Genomic DNA, 17,856 nt, shown 5'->3' on the forward strand with positions numbered 1-17,856 from the left:
GGATTTGAAGCCGTGAGTGGCTGGAGAGATGGGCAACAATCCAGTCCCTGAGGAGAGGGCTGGTCAGCCAAACCAAGTCAGCTGGAATCCAGGGCAGAGTTCCATTCTCAGAAGGGAATAATGGTACAAGACAGGAAACCAAGACAGACACTCAGCCCCAGACTAAACAAACACAGGGGAGTAGCGGGGCAGGATTATAACTTGATGCACAGGGAGTGAACGGGGGCTCTGCATGCACTCCAGGAAGAACAGTCATGAGCTGGGACTAACTGTAGACCCCACCCTTTAAAGAATGGATCTGCCAGCTCAAGAGCCTCTGTAGCTGGGTGGGACTTAACCAAGATGAACGGAGACTTAGCCTTTAGGTGACAATCATCATATGGTGTCTCCTAAGTCATCAATTTCGGTGTGTTTTTTTTTAAGTTAACTTTTATCTCTTGAAACTTTCATGTTTTCCCTCTGTCCAAATTTACATGACTGAATATAACAAAAGAGGTCCAAGTTGATTACACCTTCTAACAAAGTAAGACATTGAGTTTGTTATTTTTAGTGTTTTTGTGGCCCTCAATAAACATCCATAGTATTATTTCCTCAGATGTGAATGAGGGATTTAAATCTTTCTGAGATTGGTGAACCTGAAATTAGGATTTAGCCTTGTCCATACGATACCCAAATATATGGTCAAGTAGATCAAATTTCCTGGAGACTTAACGTGAACTCTTTCGAACTATTCTCTGATATGTGACAAAGTAGTTCATCAATTGAAATTTTTAGGTTTAGGTTGAACGTCAGAATAACACCATTTTCCAAGGATTTCCAGAATTTTCTAACTTCTGTGATTCTTTTATACTATAAACTACTAAAGCAATCCACATTTTTAAGAGGTTACATAAACAGCATTTCCTGCAGGGGTTGCTGGCAAAGATTATGGCTTTAGTTTTCTTATATCCCGAGCGCCCAAAAGTCTACTGGGAATGTTAGCAATTGCTAAAAAATTATTTGATTTGTATTTCATGTAAATATCAGCTGACTCAATATTTATACCTAAGGGGTATACAGATGATCCCCAACTTAGGGTGGTTTGACAAGACTTTACAATGATGCAAAAGCGATACACATTCAGGAGAAACTGAGCTTCACATTTGGAATTTGGACTTGTCCCAGGCCAGCGATATGCAGTTCAATCCTCTGTTCCAACTCCGGGAAGTGGCAGCACATCTCCCAGTCAGCCACGTGGTCATGAGGGTCAACAACCGATATGCCGACAACCCTTGTGTACCTGCGTGTCACATTTAGTACCGTATTCAACACATTACATGAGGTATTCCACATTTTCTTATCAAATAGGCTGTGAGCTCAATGATTTTGCCCAACCGTAGGTTAATGTAAGTGTTCTGAGCACGTTTAAGGAAGGCTAGACTAAGCTATGATGTTTGGTAGATTAAGTGTATTAAATGCATTTTTGATGTATGATAGTTTCAACTTACAGTAAGTTTTTTTAGAGGGGGGAGGGGCAGAGAGAGAGGGAAAGAGAATCTTAAGGAGGCTCCACGCCCACTGTGGAGCCCAACGCAGGGCTCGATCTCACAACCCTGAGATCATGACCTCAGCCGAAATCAGGAGTCAGATGCTTAACCAACTGAGCCACCCAGACGCCCCTACAACAGGTTTTTCATGATGTAACCCCACTGTAGGTTGAGGAAGATCTGTATAGTGAGTGCGTTATGCCCTGCTGGAGAAGGACTACCAGATGGCCACAGGCGCTATCCTGAAAAACTGATCTGGAGGGTCTCTGAGAGCAAGAAAACATCTATTCTCCTACCATAACTGAAATGTTTGGAATACTTATGGATGAAGGGAGTTCTACAAGTATACATTGAGTCACCAGTGAATCAGGACTGAGTGTTCATTCATTCAACAGATTTTTATAGAACACCTGCTCCACGCCACATACAGGGTAGGCTGGGGATACAGGGAAGCCTAAGTCAAAGGTTCTAACCTCAAGGACCTTCCACTTTTATGCAGAACAAGCAAGCAAATAAACAAGGACGAAATCACAAAAGAGCACTCATAGCAATATAGTACTAGTTGGCCAGAAGCAATCAAACATATAGCATATTTAAGGGTGTTAAAACCCAGCACCAGACTTAGAAATAAATGCTAATACCAGTAGCTCCTTCTTTAAAATATGTTTCCAATTCTTCCAATCCATTCCATTCATTCACTCGTTCATTCATTCATCCAACTACCTGTCGAGTACCTAATGCTAGACCCTTTGGGAGGTGATAGGACTACAAACTTGGCAAGTGTCTGCTTTGAGGAATAATGCATGTAAACAATATTACTGAATGTATAGATAGATAGATGATAGATAGATAGATAGATAGATAGATAGATAGATAGATAGATGATAGATTTCTCACTATAGGAATTCACAAGGAGTGCTCAATTTTGTGTGCTGGACATAAGGTGAAGGAGGACTTCCAAGAAGAAAAATGTTTCACTGGAGTTAAGCAGAATTTCATTATGCATGAAGAACTCAAGAAAACTCTCCCAGGCACAGGGGCAGCTAGGATGGCAAAAGTATTTTGGAAGCAGCAAGTAATGTGGCTGGGCAAAGGAATTTTGTAAACAGCATGTAGATGGCCCCATGGAGATGGGGAAGAAAGATTTGCTCTTTGACACTCAGAGGTAGTTCTGAGCCGGCAGTGAAAGGCTTTGCAGACTTTGGTGTTTCATTTGATTAGAACCATCTAATTGTCTACACGTAAGCACTGGAAATCCTGTCTCTGTGTACCCTCAACGATTATCCTCATGTAACTTCTTTTTTTTTTTTAAAGATTTTATTTATTTATTTGACAGAGATAGAGACAGCCAGCGAGAGAGGGAACACAAGCAGGGGGAGTGGGAGAGGGAGAAGCAGGCTCCTAGCGGAGGAGCCTGACGTCGGGCTCGATCCCATAACGCCGGGATCACGCCCTGAGCTGAAGGCAGACGCTTAACGACTGAGCCACCCAGGCCCCCCTATCCTCATGTAACTTCGAGTGGGGAGGAAATCACCATGTACCTAACCTGAGAAGATAATTATTTGTCACTATATTGTAATCTGCATAGAGTGGTTATTTGTAGTCACTCTTCTCAGCCATAAAAGACCATTAATAAGGTGAAAGACCTGGATATACAGTGAGGGGGATTTGCTCAGGGCTTTATTTCAATGATGGAGAATACAATATAAATCACGTTTTAGTGATGATGGAATGTGTGACAGCAAATCTAAGTGTCATATATCATAAGGAGAATTTTGTCAAACATCATATTTCATTCTGCTGACACAAAACTATCAAACATCTCAGACACCGTCTCTGCCTAGCTACATAAATTTAGTGTCAATTTTATTGCCATTTTGTTAATGAAATATAAAAATTAAATGTATTGCAATAAAACTGTGAAATAAGTCGTATTCCACATGCCTCTGGCTTTAAGAAGAATAGAGTGGAATTAATGATAATCAGGTACTGACCCCAATGGGAGAAAGAGTGAAAGTGTATAAAATAATCTGATGGTTATTCTCTACCTTTCCTTACTTCAGATTTTGTTTGCTTGGGAATCTAAGTTGAGATAAGTCAAAAATCATTCTCTATGAGCCAGGATTGATTGACTGATTGATTGACTTTTTTACATTATTGGGTATAGTAAACCAAAGCTAATCCTTTGTTTAATTAATTTCTTGAGAGCACTCTGATGAAGAAACAAAGGGGTCCAATAATAGATCCCTGCCCTATTGGATTCATGAAGTTGTAAGCCAAACGCAACTCCAAAATGTCAATGTAACCTGCCACTTCCGCTCAGTGAGCATTCATTTGTCTCCAGTTCTGTGCCCAGCCCTGTGCTCGTAAACTGCTTCATTGTGACCTCATAATATTTGTGCTCAGGTTTTCAACATCACTTCTACACTTCCCCCACCCACTCTATACGGAATGGATGATATCAGGAAGGTGACCCATATGGAAGACACCAGAAGAAACAGACATAACCTAGAATTGCCCCAGCCCAGCTGGATCTCTGGGCTCCCAGGGGATTAGATATACTCACAGCAGAAAGCCAGGATGTCAGGACAAGCAGTCTCTGCACGGCTAACCTACCAACTGAGATGATGCCAGAGGCTGTGTCCCTGCTCCCACGAGCATCACACGGGTCCTCTGAGTCAATAACGATCACATAAATGTGCAGGAAATATGAGCAAAAAACCCAAGCCAGACATTTGGGGCGATGGCGGGACTTTAAACAAGTATCACAGACAGGACTTCCTAATGATTATTGCAACATACGACGTTGAAAACAGTGTTTTCTATAAATTGGGTTTTGATTGAAGAAAACAGAAATATATGAAAACAGGGACTAAGGGCGTTTGATATAGGCTGAGACTTGATTTTTGAGGCTCTGTCTGTTCTAGCAATGAGTGAATCAGTTCTAAGCTTATCTAACTGTTGCAGAAGCACAGGATCAGCTCATCAAACTCTGGCCTAGAATCCTTCTTTATAAAGGTGGAGAAAATTATGCCTACTAAGAATTCCATTTCGGTTCAATCTACTCCCAGCTATTCAGAGCATCTGAAGTGGGAACGATATAAAGGGATCAGGAGAGCTTCAAGAATAAAGGAGGAGAATTGAGTGTGCAGGGTTGGTGCCCTAAAGTTTCAGCACTAAGCAGAGTGCTTTTACAGGGTAATTGTGTGTGTGTGTGTGTGTGTGTGTGTGTGTGTGTGTTTAAAATCAAGCAAACAAATGACACTTGTTTATTTTCTTGTACTTAAATGTAGGTATCACCTATTTTTGTAATACTTTTCCCCACGACAAAAAAATTAAGAAATTTTATTTTTTGAAGATTTATATGTGGGAGCAAGACTCAGAAACAATTCTCTTTTTCCTCCCCTAAAATGCAGCATGCTGTGTCCAGAAAACAAGTATCATCGAGAAAGGACGAAGTGCCTAGCAGCAGCCTGACTCCTGTCCATGCTTCCAAGACACATAATAATCAGAAGGATCCATTGATGAAACTCACACAGTCTTACTTTATTACATAAACAAAAGCAAAAGTTCTTAAAAATTAGTAAAGAATTGTAATTACTAATTGACAATAAATATCAAGAATAGGGTAACTTCCCCAGGAGTTAGAAACTCATTATTTATATATTTAAACCACTTGTCTCTCATCAGTTTTGTTTGCTGTAGAAACTGGACAACGTTGAGATGGGTATCAAGCCTTCTATTCAAAAAATTATAGTATTTTGCTACTTACTAAGGAGGTCTCTGTATTTTACAACCGTTCTGCCTGGGACATTAGACGCTACGTAAATATTTGTAATTTATTTCCTTTCTATCTTCCCCAGGGAAGATCAAAAGGTTTTATGATTTATGTCAACTTGGCAAAGAACTAGTGAAATGCCTGCCTGCACGGGTGAGCCATATAGGTCGCTTATCTCTTTACTGCGTGCTCGGATCAGTAGAATTCTAAACGCTTATAATACTTCTCGAAATGTATTTTCTGGGCAGGATTTATTATTAATGTATATGATTCTGTCCTTTGGTCACCTTACCATTTATTTTATTAATAACAGGGATATAGGGAAGCAACCCGTGCGGGTTGCTAGTCAAAGGCCCCACTGTTACCCATATGTGTACCTGGAATCAGGATCGGACAGGTCACCTTCACGATCGTGACATGCGTGCTTACCAATTGCTTTGCTGCATCTCCTCTCAAACCCAGAGTTCCCCGATTGGAAGTGATTTTTTTTTCTAAGTTTGGAGTAACACCGGAGTAAATCATTTCCTCCATTCTGTTGTGCTTTAAGCACATTCTAAGCTCCGCTTTCACAGCGAAGCCTGGCCGGGTGAATGCTTCCTCTGTGAAGGGGCTGGGGCTTTGTTCTTTTTTATCATCTGCACGCAGGCACCAAGGGGTCTCCTGGCTGAAGTAGGTTCCTCGGGGCTGAGGTTTTCGTTGTGATAACCTAACCATTCAGGGCTTTGCCCTTTAGATGGGCCCTTCAGACTGTTTAATGAAGCAAAGAGCTGGAAACGCACTTTGTTCTCTCAAGGCCCTTTCCACCGTTTGAGACCATATTGTTTTACAATGCACTGATAGAACGTTTTTATAAGATTTGCCTAAAATAAGTACGTTTTCAGAAATTCACATAATGCTTGGAAGAACAAGATAATCAAAGGTGGAACGGGAAATGTGATGATGATTGCCATTTTAAAAGCAGACCATATGATTGGACGTTAAAAACAACCTTCCCAATTTTCAAAAGTACCAGATTTTAATATTCACATGCAAAAATGCCATGATAGATTTAACGGAAGTGCTTCACTTTGAGATTAAGAACGTGAAGAAGCAAATTGTGGTCAGGTTCTGGGTAAAGCCTTTCCTTTCGACACATCAGCTGAATTTCCAGGGCAGCGGGAGGCTGTGCCTGCCAGACCCTACAGCGAGGGTCCTGCAGTGCGCGTTGGAGAGCACCGTGGTCCCTGGCGAGGAACAGCTCTTGATGAGGACGAAGTGTTACTATTTTCCTGACAGTCTGAGACACCCTTAACTGCAATCATTTAAAAGAACACTTTCACAGCCAAAATATTACAAAATTAACCTTTTGGGGAAGGGCGGGCAGTTATCAAGTAGTTGGAATCGAGAACAATTTAAGGGAGCCATCAGCAACTCCACGGTCTAACAAGAATGCGGTTGATGAAGATTGAGTCCAAGGTGGGAACAGAATGCTGAATCCCACCGTCCTGAAAACTCTCGGCAGGAAGGGACATGTGAGAGAATGGAGGCTGTGATTTGTCTTCTCCGGGGATAAGGGGCTTCTCCCCTCCTTACCTTTGTGCACAGAGCTCAGGGGACTGGCGAGGAGCCTTCACAGAGAGGGGAACAAGGATGATGCTTTTAGAGCAGGTCCAACCCTGCTTAGAAATTGCAGAACGTTTTTAGGAGTGAGATGCCGGGGTAATTAACGTATCTTCTCGAGTTAATCGCAGGTAAGTGTATCACCTGACACGACCCAGTTGACAAAGAGAAATAAGAACACTCGATTGTGCTACAGGAGCCCTGGGATCCCAGGGATTCCCGCACCTAGTGACGTGCTCGGAGTCAAATCACTGAACCAAATGAGCCTGCATGTCAGCTGTCGCAGGGAGGACTCTGGACAAGACAATCACTGAAGTCACTTCTAACGCTCCATGTTTGAAAGTCAATAAAGCCGACCTGTAGCTCAATGCATCCAAGACAATTTATAACATTGTCTGCACACAAGAGTCCCATGGAAATGGGAAAGTGGAAATGAGGAGGGGTGTATGTTGACATGTTTTTGGGAAATCATGATTGCGTTAGTATGTTCAAGGTGCAACCTGACTATAAAAACTCCTCCCTGTGCCAGGCATTGAGCTGGGAACGGGGGTATAACGAACCCAGCCCAACCTCCACGCTCAGTCCAGTCGGAACGCCATGCAAATAGACAAATGACAGTGTGATCAATATTATAACAAAGGTTTCTTTCTAATATTCTGTGTGTATTTTCATGTCCATAAAACACAGCCTTGTTTGCTGAGCTGAAAGTCCATCTATGAATAATACTGACATAACGCCACAATCTTTAGTAACAGCTTTCTGTTAAAAAAATGTGAAAAATGTACCTTTCTATGTGCCATGTTGGCTCTGGGTTCTAGGCCTGTGTCTGGAACCCTCCTCCCCACCAGGCCCCCTCCCGGCTTCATCTAGCAAAATCCCACCCGTGCGTTAGGCCAACTTGCATTGCAACTGGCCATGACCTTTTCCCAGCACGCTCCGTAGCCACGGTTCTCAAGGCATACCTCCGTGGGCAGCAGTTTCTCCTGGGACTGGTTGGAAGGCAAATTCTCTGGTCCCACCCCAGACCTGTGGCATCAGCCGTGCTGGGAGGGGAACCAAGCCGTCATGGTTGAGCAAGACTTCAGGGTGATTCGGATTCTGCAGACACCTGAGAACGGTAGGTCTTTGTGTCCATCGTAGCCTCACATGCCCTGAAGCCGGTCAGCTTCCCTGTACCCTGCTATGCGCAGTGTCTGAGGCATCCTGGGCAGTCAAATATGTTGTAATGAACAACACAAATAATGCTAAATTCTTTTAAAATAATACTTAATACTAATACTAAAATAATACTAAATACTAATAAAATAACACTAAATTCTTTCAAAAGCATCCATTTAGGGGCTCCTGGGTGGCGTAGTTGGTTAAGCATCCGACTCTTGGTTTTGGCTCAGGTTGTGACCTCAGGGCCGTGAGATGGAGCCCCGTGTAGGGCTTCATGCTAAGCGGGGGGTCTGCTTGGGATTCTCTCTCCCTCTCCCGCTGCCCCTCCCTCTCATGTTCTCTCTCTAAAATAAATAAATCTTCAAAGAAAATAAAATAAAAAATAAAAACATCCATTTAAAACACTCTAAAATACCACACAAATAGATAGGTTATAAAGTTCAAATAAAGAATCCATCCTGCTAGAGATGACAGATTAATCCTTCCTTAAGCCTTTATCATGTACTTCCTTCCTTAACAATTCCCAGAAGTTTCTAGCTACTGATGTCGTTAGATCAGCGGCTCTCCCCTGCGATGCTTTTGCCCCCCCCCCCCCCCCCCCCGCCCAGGGGACATGTGGCAATGTCTGGAAACATTTTTGGTTCTGACAGCTTGGATAGAGGGGTACTTCTTGCCTCTAGTGAGTAGAGACCGGGAATGCTGCTAAATACCGTACCATGTCCAGGAGAGCCCCCCACGACAAGGAACTACCCTGTCCACGATGTCAGCAGCGCCGAGGCGGAGAAGCCCCGAGGGATTCCAACATCCTTGCCGGCATTCAAGTCCTTCATCAGAAACGTACCCACACACCACCGGAGTCCTTCAAAAATGTCCCTGGTTTCCTCTTCACATATTATGTCTTGCCACTGTAATTTTTAATAGTCTGTCGGACCCAAATTAAACATTAGAGCAATTTCTTAGACATAAAACTTTCTTCTCCTAAATATTCATGAAGACTCAGGTGCAGACTGTGGCTCAAGGTCTTTATCACAATGGCCTGTCTAGACCAGAGATGCTGATCTTCCAGAACCAACAGAATCCCTGTAAGGACTGGGGTTTTGTTTTTGTTTTTGTTTTCTTTTATTCTTCATAGCGAAGAGGATAATGAAAGTGCCGCTATCCCCAAGGTTAGGAAGTCAATGATCCTTTCCCCCTGATTCATTGCGGGGAAGGTAAGGGAGACTACAGCTACTTGTTTTTAAATCTGTTTCCCCAGCTGTAAAGTGAGAGGTTTGAGCAAGCCGAGGAATGGCTTACGTATGGAAGATATTTCAAGAAGTGCCTTTTACACACATGGCCAACGTGATGAATCAACAGGACACTTTTACCCCGGAGTCTAGATAGAGCGTCAGCCTTGGCACGGAACGTCAGCCACTGGGCTGGCAGCTACGACCTGGGAGCTGAGACCCATTTGTCTTTCCCTGAGATGTTCTCTAAGTCTGTGCTCCTTAAATGCCCACTTCCGTGCTCTCTGAGCAGGGACTTCACCTCAACCCGGCCTGAGAGCCAGCCCACACAGCGGTAACCCCAAAACGAGCATGGGGACCACACGGCCGGCTTATTAAACAGTCGCTCCGAGCAAAGGAACAGAACAGTCATTCCTGCCACAGCGGTGGAAGCAACATACTCAGCCGTGACTTCTGCACTTCTGTAGGACCCGAGCTGCCAGGGCTGACCTCTCGCCACAACCTGCACAGGACAGATGACAGCAGAGTGCCACACGGTGGCTGTGAGGCCAAAGGGCTCCTGCACGAGACTTGTCCAGGGGCTGTGGCCGAGCGCTGACTGTGTCCCATTCAAGGCATCACCTGCAGTGCACGTTTTCCTCCGCTCTCCTGCAAGTGGGACTACAGATGAGACTTGCAATGACACAGGTGTCTAGGAAAGGTGGCAAAACCCCAAACCTACGCCAAGAAGTGTGAACACATGAAGGACATTGACATCTCAGGTCGCCATGCAGGCTCACCTTGACGCTCAGTCGTAGGTTCCGGAGATTAAAGGGTGCAGGTGCATAATTAAATGTCGCTAATAGTGATAATTATTATCACTATTATCACAATAATTCAGAGCAAAATTTAATTTACTGGTCTTTAGGACAAAGAGGATAATGATTGGCTCTCTGTTAAACTGGGAAGTCGTTGGTTGTAAAGGATTCAATAGGGTCCCCATGTGAAAGGTCTGGGCTCCCAGAATCCATGTCTAGAAGCTGGATTTGTGTCGGTACACTTAGAAAGGGCTAGATTTGCAGGGCCAGCTTACACTGATAGAACTTACCAGAGATCAGTGTGTAAGCCAGTATTCCATGTTATAATACTAAAGGAGAGAAGTGTGTTTTACAGAAATCACAATACTTGAACTTACAGTGTAGAATTTATAGGGTCAGTTTGCAGTTTTCAGGGACCCGAGGATAGGGGAGTATCAGAGCAAAGGTTCAACAGTGTTAATGATAATTGTCCCAGAGAATATACAAACCTGGTGACTCTGCAGGGCGTGAACTAGGGCACACTCCTCTGCTGACTGAATGTTCAGATACGGGAGATGCCTGATTTCTTCCTGTTAAACGTTGAACGCATACTATCATTTTATGTTTTCTGACTTCCATTTTTCTTCGCTCTGTACAGATTTCCCGCTTCGGTTGATACTGACCTTTTCTCATATAGTCAATACGCTAATTCAATCACAGAAAATCCCGATGAATCATTCCAGCCTTAGATTTCTATCCTCCGCTGTTCCAAGTCGGACGGAGACACAACGCCTGCAGTCAGCTATCACTCGTGTAAGTTAACTTCCACTAGATTCTTTCCTAAGGATTTAACTTATTTGTAGTTTCTAGGGTCATATTTCTATAGATCAATATTCACTGAACTCAAATCGGATGAGACTATACAGTTTCAACGGTTCATGGTCCCCGTAGCCTCCAGCGCGGTGCCAAGCTCTGGACGATGTGACAGCTGTTCGGTAACACAATCAAATACAGAGTGAAAACCATAGACAACCACCTGCTTTTGGTCTACCCAGTGCTAAGGGTCAACTCTGACTTTTTTTTCTTACAGAATTAACTACTTCGACTGTTTTCTGAATCCCATAGATACACAATATTTCCTCCAAATCCTTTCCTGTTGCTCATGCGTGAAAGAAACACTTGAAAGTTTTTATGAAATTGATTTTTAAAAATTATTGCGCAATCTTTCCCCTGAAGTGGAGTGAGAAGCATGGAGTGTAAACTTCTGGAAAGGTGGGGATCAGCCACGGATGGTCCTGGAGCTTCTCTTCACACAGCCCTCTTTGCATCCAATGGTTCTCAAACATCCTTCTCGTGAAGACAGTTTTTGTTTTGTTTTGTTTTTTCCTCTCCACCGCCATATGCTTTAAAAGCAATCCTCCAAAAATAGAAAAGGACAAAGCTAATGCAGAGAACCCGCCCCCCCACAAGCAGTTACCCTGCGCGCTCTGCATGCAGCCTCCTGCCAAAAGCCCTCAAGCCTCAGACAGAACGACAGCCGGTGGAGAAGGGCAACACTGATGATGGGGCGAACTCGGTCCATTCAATCTGGCTCATGGCTGCTGCCATCAAGCAGTTATCTGGGGCTATTTCCATATGTTCTTTCACGTCATTAGAATGTCCCACGTGTCCCTGAATGAGCCGCCTTTCAGATGAGCAGAGGCCGTGTGGGCATCCCAGACGCGGCCGGCTAAGTTCATGGCCATGCTTATCACAATGGTACCAAGGGGTCCAACACATTCTGGTCACTTCTCCACGTAAAAGGCCCATCTCAGGGAAAACCAGGATTGCACCAGCTCGCACAACCTCAGTGATGCTCCTGGGGAAAACTGAGGGAGTGTTTCTGGTTTAGCACAAAACGTCACGTGAAAGGCAACACACGCCAACGTTTGTTGAGCTGAACAAATCATGGCAGCCACTAATTAGTGAGCTTTACGTCGGCCGTGGCCGTGTTACGGGTCACGATTATTTGAAGTACGTTAGTCCTTTGATTTGAAAATAGGCAAGAGTAGCCAGAATGACCGATTCCAGTTCTGTGACTTTCTGAAAGTCAATGTGGGTGGTGATAATTTTAGATAACTAAAACCTTCATGGGTCCTAAGAACTTGGACATTATTCTTTCCTGAGAATTATTCACCCACGACAGCCAAAATGTGTGATTTAGCATCTTCTCTTCCCAGCATTCATCCTCCTTCTTTGACGGCATACGATTAGTTTTATACTTGAATCCTTCTGTAATTCAGAAGTGTGTAATGACTGTCTTAAAGCCTAACCGCAATACATAAAAACGCATTCGTACTACGCTAGTATAAACTTGTATCTATGAGAAAAGAAAATGTGTTAAAGTTCGAGGAATACTGTTCATAAGTGAAATGAGAAGTGACACATTTGATACCAGACACTTAAAAATTGCTTCTTTCAATATTCATTCATGCACTTTGATTATGAGTACGTCTCACATTCGTGTTGTTTATCCTTAGCAGAAAACAAATATTTAATAAGTTTGATTGACATGGGACCGACTGGGATATCATGCCAATAAATTTTGAAAAACCGGCTAACAGCAGAGTGCTGAGAAATGCAATGTCACTTCATCATTGCAGAAATAAAAATACATTTTCAATTTTTCATGACGTTTAACCATCCTTTCCTGAACTCAATGAATCTAAAATATGTGGTTTGACAAAAGTAATTAAAGTGTGGACGTTTTGAGTTATTTTGATATTTGAAATGAGAACTTGTCTACCTTACTGTTCCTCATCCATCAACCTTCTTTTTTTTTTCTTTTTTTAGCTTCAAGTGACCTTAAAGTTATTTAGACACAGTAACCTTGAAGACCAGTGCTGAAACTTTGATAAGCAGCCCTTCTTTATTTTAGTAAGATTTCCTTGACAGGTACAATAAGATCAAGGGCTCATTCATTTTCACTGGAAACTGAGGCATAAGCGAAATCCACGCTTTGCACTCAAAGAGCCTGTCCTCAAAGGCAATGCTTGAATGGATCAGAGAGACATAACCAAGCAGTCACCTCTTTCTGGTTCCAGAAACATTGCAGCAAACAGGGAGCAAAAGCTATGCTGTTCTTGGAGGGCGTCTGGGTGGCTCAGTTGGTTAAGTGTCTGCCTGTAGCTCAGATCATGATCCCAGGTCCTGGGATCGAGTCCCGTGTCCCGTGTCCTGCTCCCTGCTCAGCGGGGAGTCTGCTTCTTCGTCTCATTCTGCCCTACCCCCTGCTTGTGCTTGCTCTCTGTGTCAAATAAATAAATAAAATCTTTTAAAAAAAGCCATGTTGTTCATGAACATGATCTTAGCTTATGATAATCTCTTGAATTTAGAAGTAGCACATCAGGCATGTCCAGGGTTTAGCTCTAATATCCTATGTTTTTCCAAGTCACCACTCTGAAAAGACATTTCGATAGCAAAAACAGTACTCAAGTGATTTTTATTCCCAAATCCTGGACATAATGTTAATTATGTACAAAATGCAATGCTAGAAGGTACAAGCCTGTAGGACGTGCTTGTAACTGCACGGATATGGACCTTAACTTCCAAGTACGAGATGCGTATTGTAGGAATTGTATATTAAAGGACTGGATTCCCCTCTACAGCACTGGGTATCAATCCGTAGCCTCCAGATCAGCAGCACCTCCTGGGAAATTGTTAGAAACACGGATTCTTGAGCTCATCCAGACCTACCGAGGTAGGAATTCTTGTGGTGGGGCCCAGAAATCTGCATTTTTAACAAGATTCTGATGCACACTGATCTGAGAACCACAGTTTTGTAGCAGGGGCTCTCAAAGCATGGCTGTAGGCCTCCACGGATCCCCGAGACCTTTTGGATCTGCAAGGAAAATTACTTTTATAATAACACTAAGATACTATTTGCCTTTTATACTGTGTTAACATTTGCCCTCTTGCTATAAAAGCAAGGATGAATGACACTGCCAATTCCTTAACGCCAATCAAGGCAGTGGCATCAAACTACATTAATATTTTTTTTACCAGCACAAGCATGTAATTTTACAAAAAATGCTAATTTCACTTAAATACATTCTTCATTACACAGTGAAAAAAATTTGCTTTTATTAGAACTTGACCCGTGGGTGCTGACTTTTTATTATTCTTTTTTTTACCTGTAATAAACAAACTTTTATTTAATTTATTTATTTTTTCTGGAGAATATTGATTTTATTGATTAATTTCCAACTTTTTTTAAATAATTTTTTATTATGTTAGTCACCATACAGTACATCCCTGGTTTTTGATGTAAAGTTCCATGATTCATTAGTTGTGTATAACACCCCGTGCACCATGCAATACGTGCCCTCCTTACCACCCATCACCAGCCGATCCCATTCCCCCACCCCCCTCCCCTCTGAAGCCCTTAGTTTGTTTCCCAGAGTCCATATGTGATGAAAAAGGAAGTATGCGTGAAGTACTCGGTGCCCATCAAAAGGGGAAAGGAAAGTTGTCTGAAGGAAAAGTAACGATATCGCTTGAGCTGTGAGCTGAACTAGCAGCTTTTTTTCATGAAACAATATTTTTACTTGAAAGAAAAACTGACAGACAGGCTGGTTATTCAGATGTGAGTATCTGGCAGACATTTTCTCCAAAATGAATAAAGTGAGTTCATCATCACAAGAAAAACAATTGCCAGTATTTGTTGCCAAATGTTGAGTTTAGAGAAAAATTAGAATTTTGGATACCTGGTGTTTGTGACTATATGCTTAATGGTTTTCCAGTGCTTGACGAGCTTTCTAATTAAATCAGGATAATAACAAATGTGATTTTTAAAATATTATATATGCATATGTTAGCTGCATAATTTATCAAATAGCCAACGGAAGTGCGAGCCAGACTGAAGGCTTCTAAAGTCAAAGCACATGGAAAGTTCAAAGATGGGATCTTGGCTTCCATGTTTCACCTGACCTTTCCAAAACAAGTACTTGCTGAGTTTTGCCAAAGTATCAAAGAACACCCAGAATGATCTGAAAAGGCTACCATGCACTCCTTTCTTCTTACATCTCGTATCTGTGTGAGGCCAGATTTTTTCTCCTATACCTAAGCCAACACAATGGCTTGTAGCAGATTGAAGGCAAAGGCAGAGCTGAGAACACAGCTGTCTTGTGTTAGGTCAGGCATTAAGAGATTCGCAAAATGCAAAACAATGTCATGCTTCTCACTTTTCTCATGTTGGAAAATATGCTTATTTTCATACAGAGGTGTTGTTTACCTTAACATACGATGGTTTTAGTATTGCTATTTTCTAAAGAATTAATTAATAAATACATTAAAATTTTAAAGCTTAATATCACAAATGTCCACAGTTAAAATCATACAAACAAAAGTTCTTGGGGTCCTCAGTAAATTTCACCCTCCTCTGAGAAGTAAGTGCTCCCCTGTCAGAGCGATACACTCATGACGTCCGTCACAGGATGGAGACATGGCCCACCATGCTCCCTGATTCTGTGCCTAGAAGAGTCTTTGCTATTTCCAGGGCCCAGCCCTCAGGCCACTCTCTCCGAAGAGGAGCTTCTCCTGATTTCCTCTTGCTCAGATCCTTGCTCAGGCTTTCACTGCAGTATAACAGACCCCGATTCATTTTAGGCCATCACTGTTAATGAAAAGCCTTGAAATTAACACTATTATTATTACGATTATGCTAATAAAGAGTTGTCTTTCCCCCCATAAAGGAAGTACAGAATCTGTGGTCCAGGGTGGGTAGCTGCACGTGATGTTATGGGGACGTGGCATCTTTCCTCTTCCTTCTCCCAGGGCCTCTGTTTCTCATTTTCAGGATCTCAAGTTCCCTGCTGGGCTTTCAGGCATCACATCAGCCTTCCAGGGGGCAGGAGGGGAAAGGGGGTGGACGTTCTCCTACTAGATGTGTCTTCTTCTTTGGAAAGGGAAGCCTTCCTCAGGGACTTCTGCTTGTCCCTTGCTGGCCGGAACTGGGCCATGTGACTACCCCAGCTGCAAGAAAGCTGGCATAGTAAGGATTTTACCTTCCCAGCCATTATAGCAGCAGAAGGAAGAAGGGAAAGGGGTTGCAATGGCTTTCAGAGACCAAATCTATGGTGTCTGCTATGGGTATCCATTAGTGTGCCGGCCATTGTCCCTTATGCCTCTCCCACCTGCCACCACGGCCCCCTCCACAGTGAAGACCTGCCTAGCAGTCCGTCTTCAGCCTTGTGCCTATCCCTGTGCCTGGCTCCATGGTCTGAGGGGGTTCCTCTGTGAACACTCTATTTTAAAGTTATAACATTATTAATTATTCCCACATTGGCCCTTTTCTTGCTTATTCTTTCTTCAAGGGCAATTGTTAACATCTGACACTCTCTCTCTCCATATATATATTCCAACCCTAATACCAGCTCAGAGATATATGAATTTTGCCTTCTTTTTTTTTTTTTTTTAACAGATTCTGCCTCAGGTTCCAGGTTTATTTGTGCAAACACCACTGGGGGACCCCAGCGTGATGCCGACAGAAGCTCAGGGGTCGCACCAGTTCTTCCAGCCTCACATTGGTTGACAGGAGCCTCTACTCTGGAGCCTTCGTGGGACCCTGGGCATCGCTGGGAGCCTGAGCTGGAGCCTGGCCTTGATTTGAGGCTTGGCCTTGGCCTTTGGTTGGCACGCCTGTGACCCTTGGCAAGATGGGCATGAGCACATTTCCCGAGCTTGGGGTGAAGGATGTAGGCAAGTCAATGGAGTTTGCAGCTGCCACCTTTTGCGACCTTGGGTTGACCTCGTTGGGCTTGACGCGGGCCCTGATGGCCTTGACGCATGTGCTCGTGGCCTTGACAGTGTCGGCTCGTATCTCCTTCAGGCCCTTTTGTGCTTCTTGGAAAAGCACACGTTCCTCAGGAACTCGGGGTCCACCCTCTTCGGAGATTCATGTCTTTGTGACGGAGGTTTCTTGATGCCGTTTCTGTACCATTTGCATGACTAGTTGTGCATGGGTGTTTCTTGGACTTGACTGTGTCTGCACCGAAGCCAGTGGCTCCCGAGGTGCCTGGCACCGGAAGACAAAGAGGAATTTTCCCTCTTTGATTTCCTGTTGCATCCCAGGACCCAGCACAATGTGGAGCATGCAGTAGGTGGTCCATAAATACTTCGGTGAATGGATCAGCAACTGCAGTGAATGTTCATGGAAGGCAGAGAAAGAAAGCATAAAGGAAAGAAAGGGGAAGAAGAAACAAGACCAGAAAAACTCATCACTTTTTCCCAAACCCATATTTTATAAACAATTATTGATGAAAAATCATTTTGTAGGAGATAGGAAGTATAAATACACCCTCTAGTTAGTGCCAACTTGAGCATTACATAACACTTCTTCGTGTTACTGTCTTTGGGAATACAATATCCCGCTAACTTTCAGAGACTTTACAAGTAAATGTGATTATAGGACTCTCTCTCCATTCTTCAGAATAAATGTTATATGAGTTCAAGATGTTATCATTATAATAATTGTATTTTGCTGACATTACTTTGAATCATGCTATGTAGGCAACTGACACCTTGCCATGACTCATCAGGAAGCAGTAAGCCATCTTTTGAAATCTGAAAGACACATTTTCTCAGAAATGTACATTTCTCAAAAAAGCCCCACCATTTTTAATATGAATGTTATATTTCTTTCTTTGGAAGATGCTGTTTGAAATTCTGAAGACTGACAACAGCCTCACACAGCCTTGATTTGTTATTTTTCTCTAGAAAAACCCTCCCGAGGATGTGAGAGCAGCTCTCAG

At 43.0% G+C, this 17,856-nt stretch overlaps 1 pseudogene; it reads right to left on the minus strand.

Moving 5' to 3' along the window:
• Positions 1 to 10,994: 10,994 nt before the first annotated feature.
• On the minus strand, positions 10,995 to 17,065 carry LOC148109323 (large ribosomal subunit protein eL29 pseudogene; annotated as a pseudogene).
• Positions 17,066 to 17,856: the final 791 nt, after the last annotated feature.

This window comes from Ursus americanus, chromosome 10 (assembly GCF_024610735.1).
Source record: "Ursus americanus isolate L20-20 chromosome 10, mUrsAme1.1.p, whole genome shotgun sequence".
NCBI lineage: Eukaryota > Metazoa > Chordata > Mammalia > Carnivora > Ursidae > Ursus > Ursus americanus.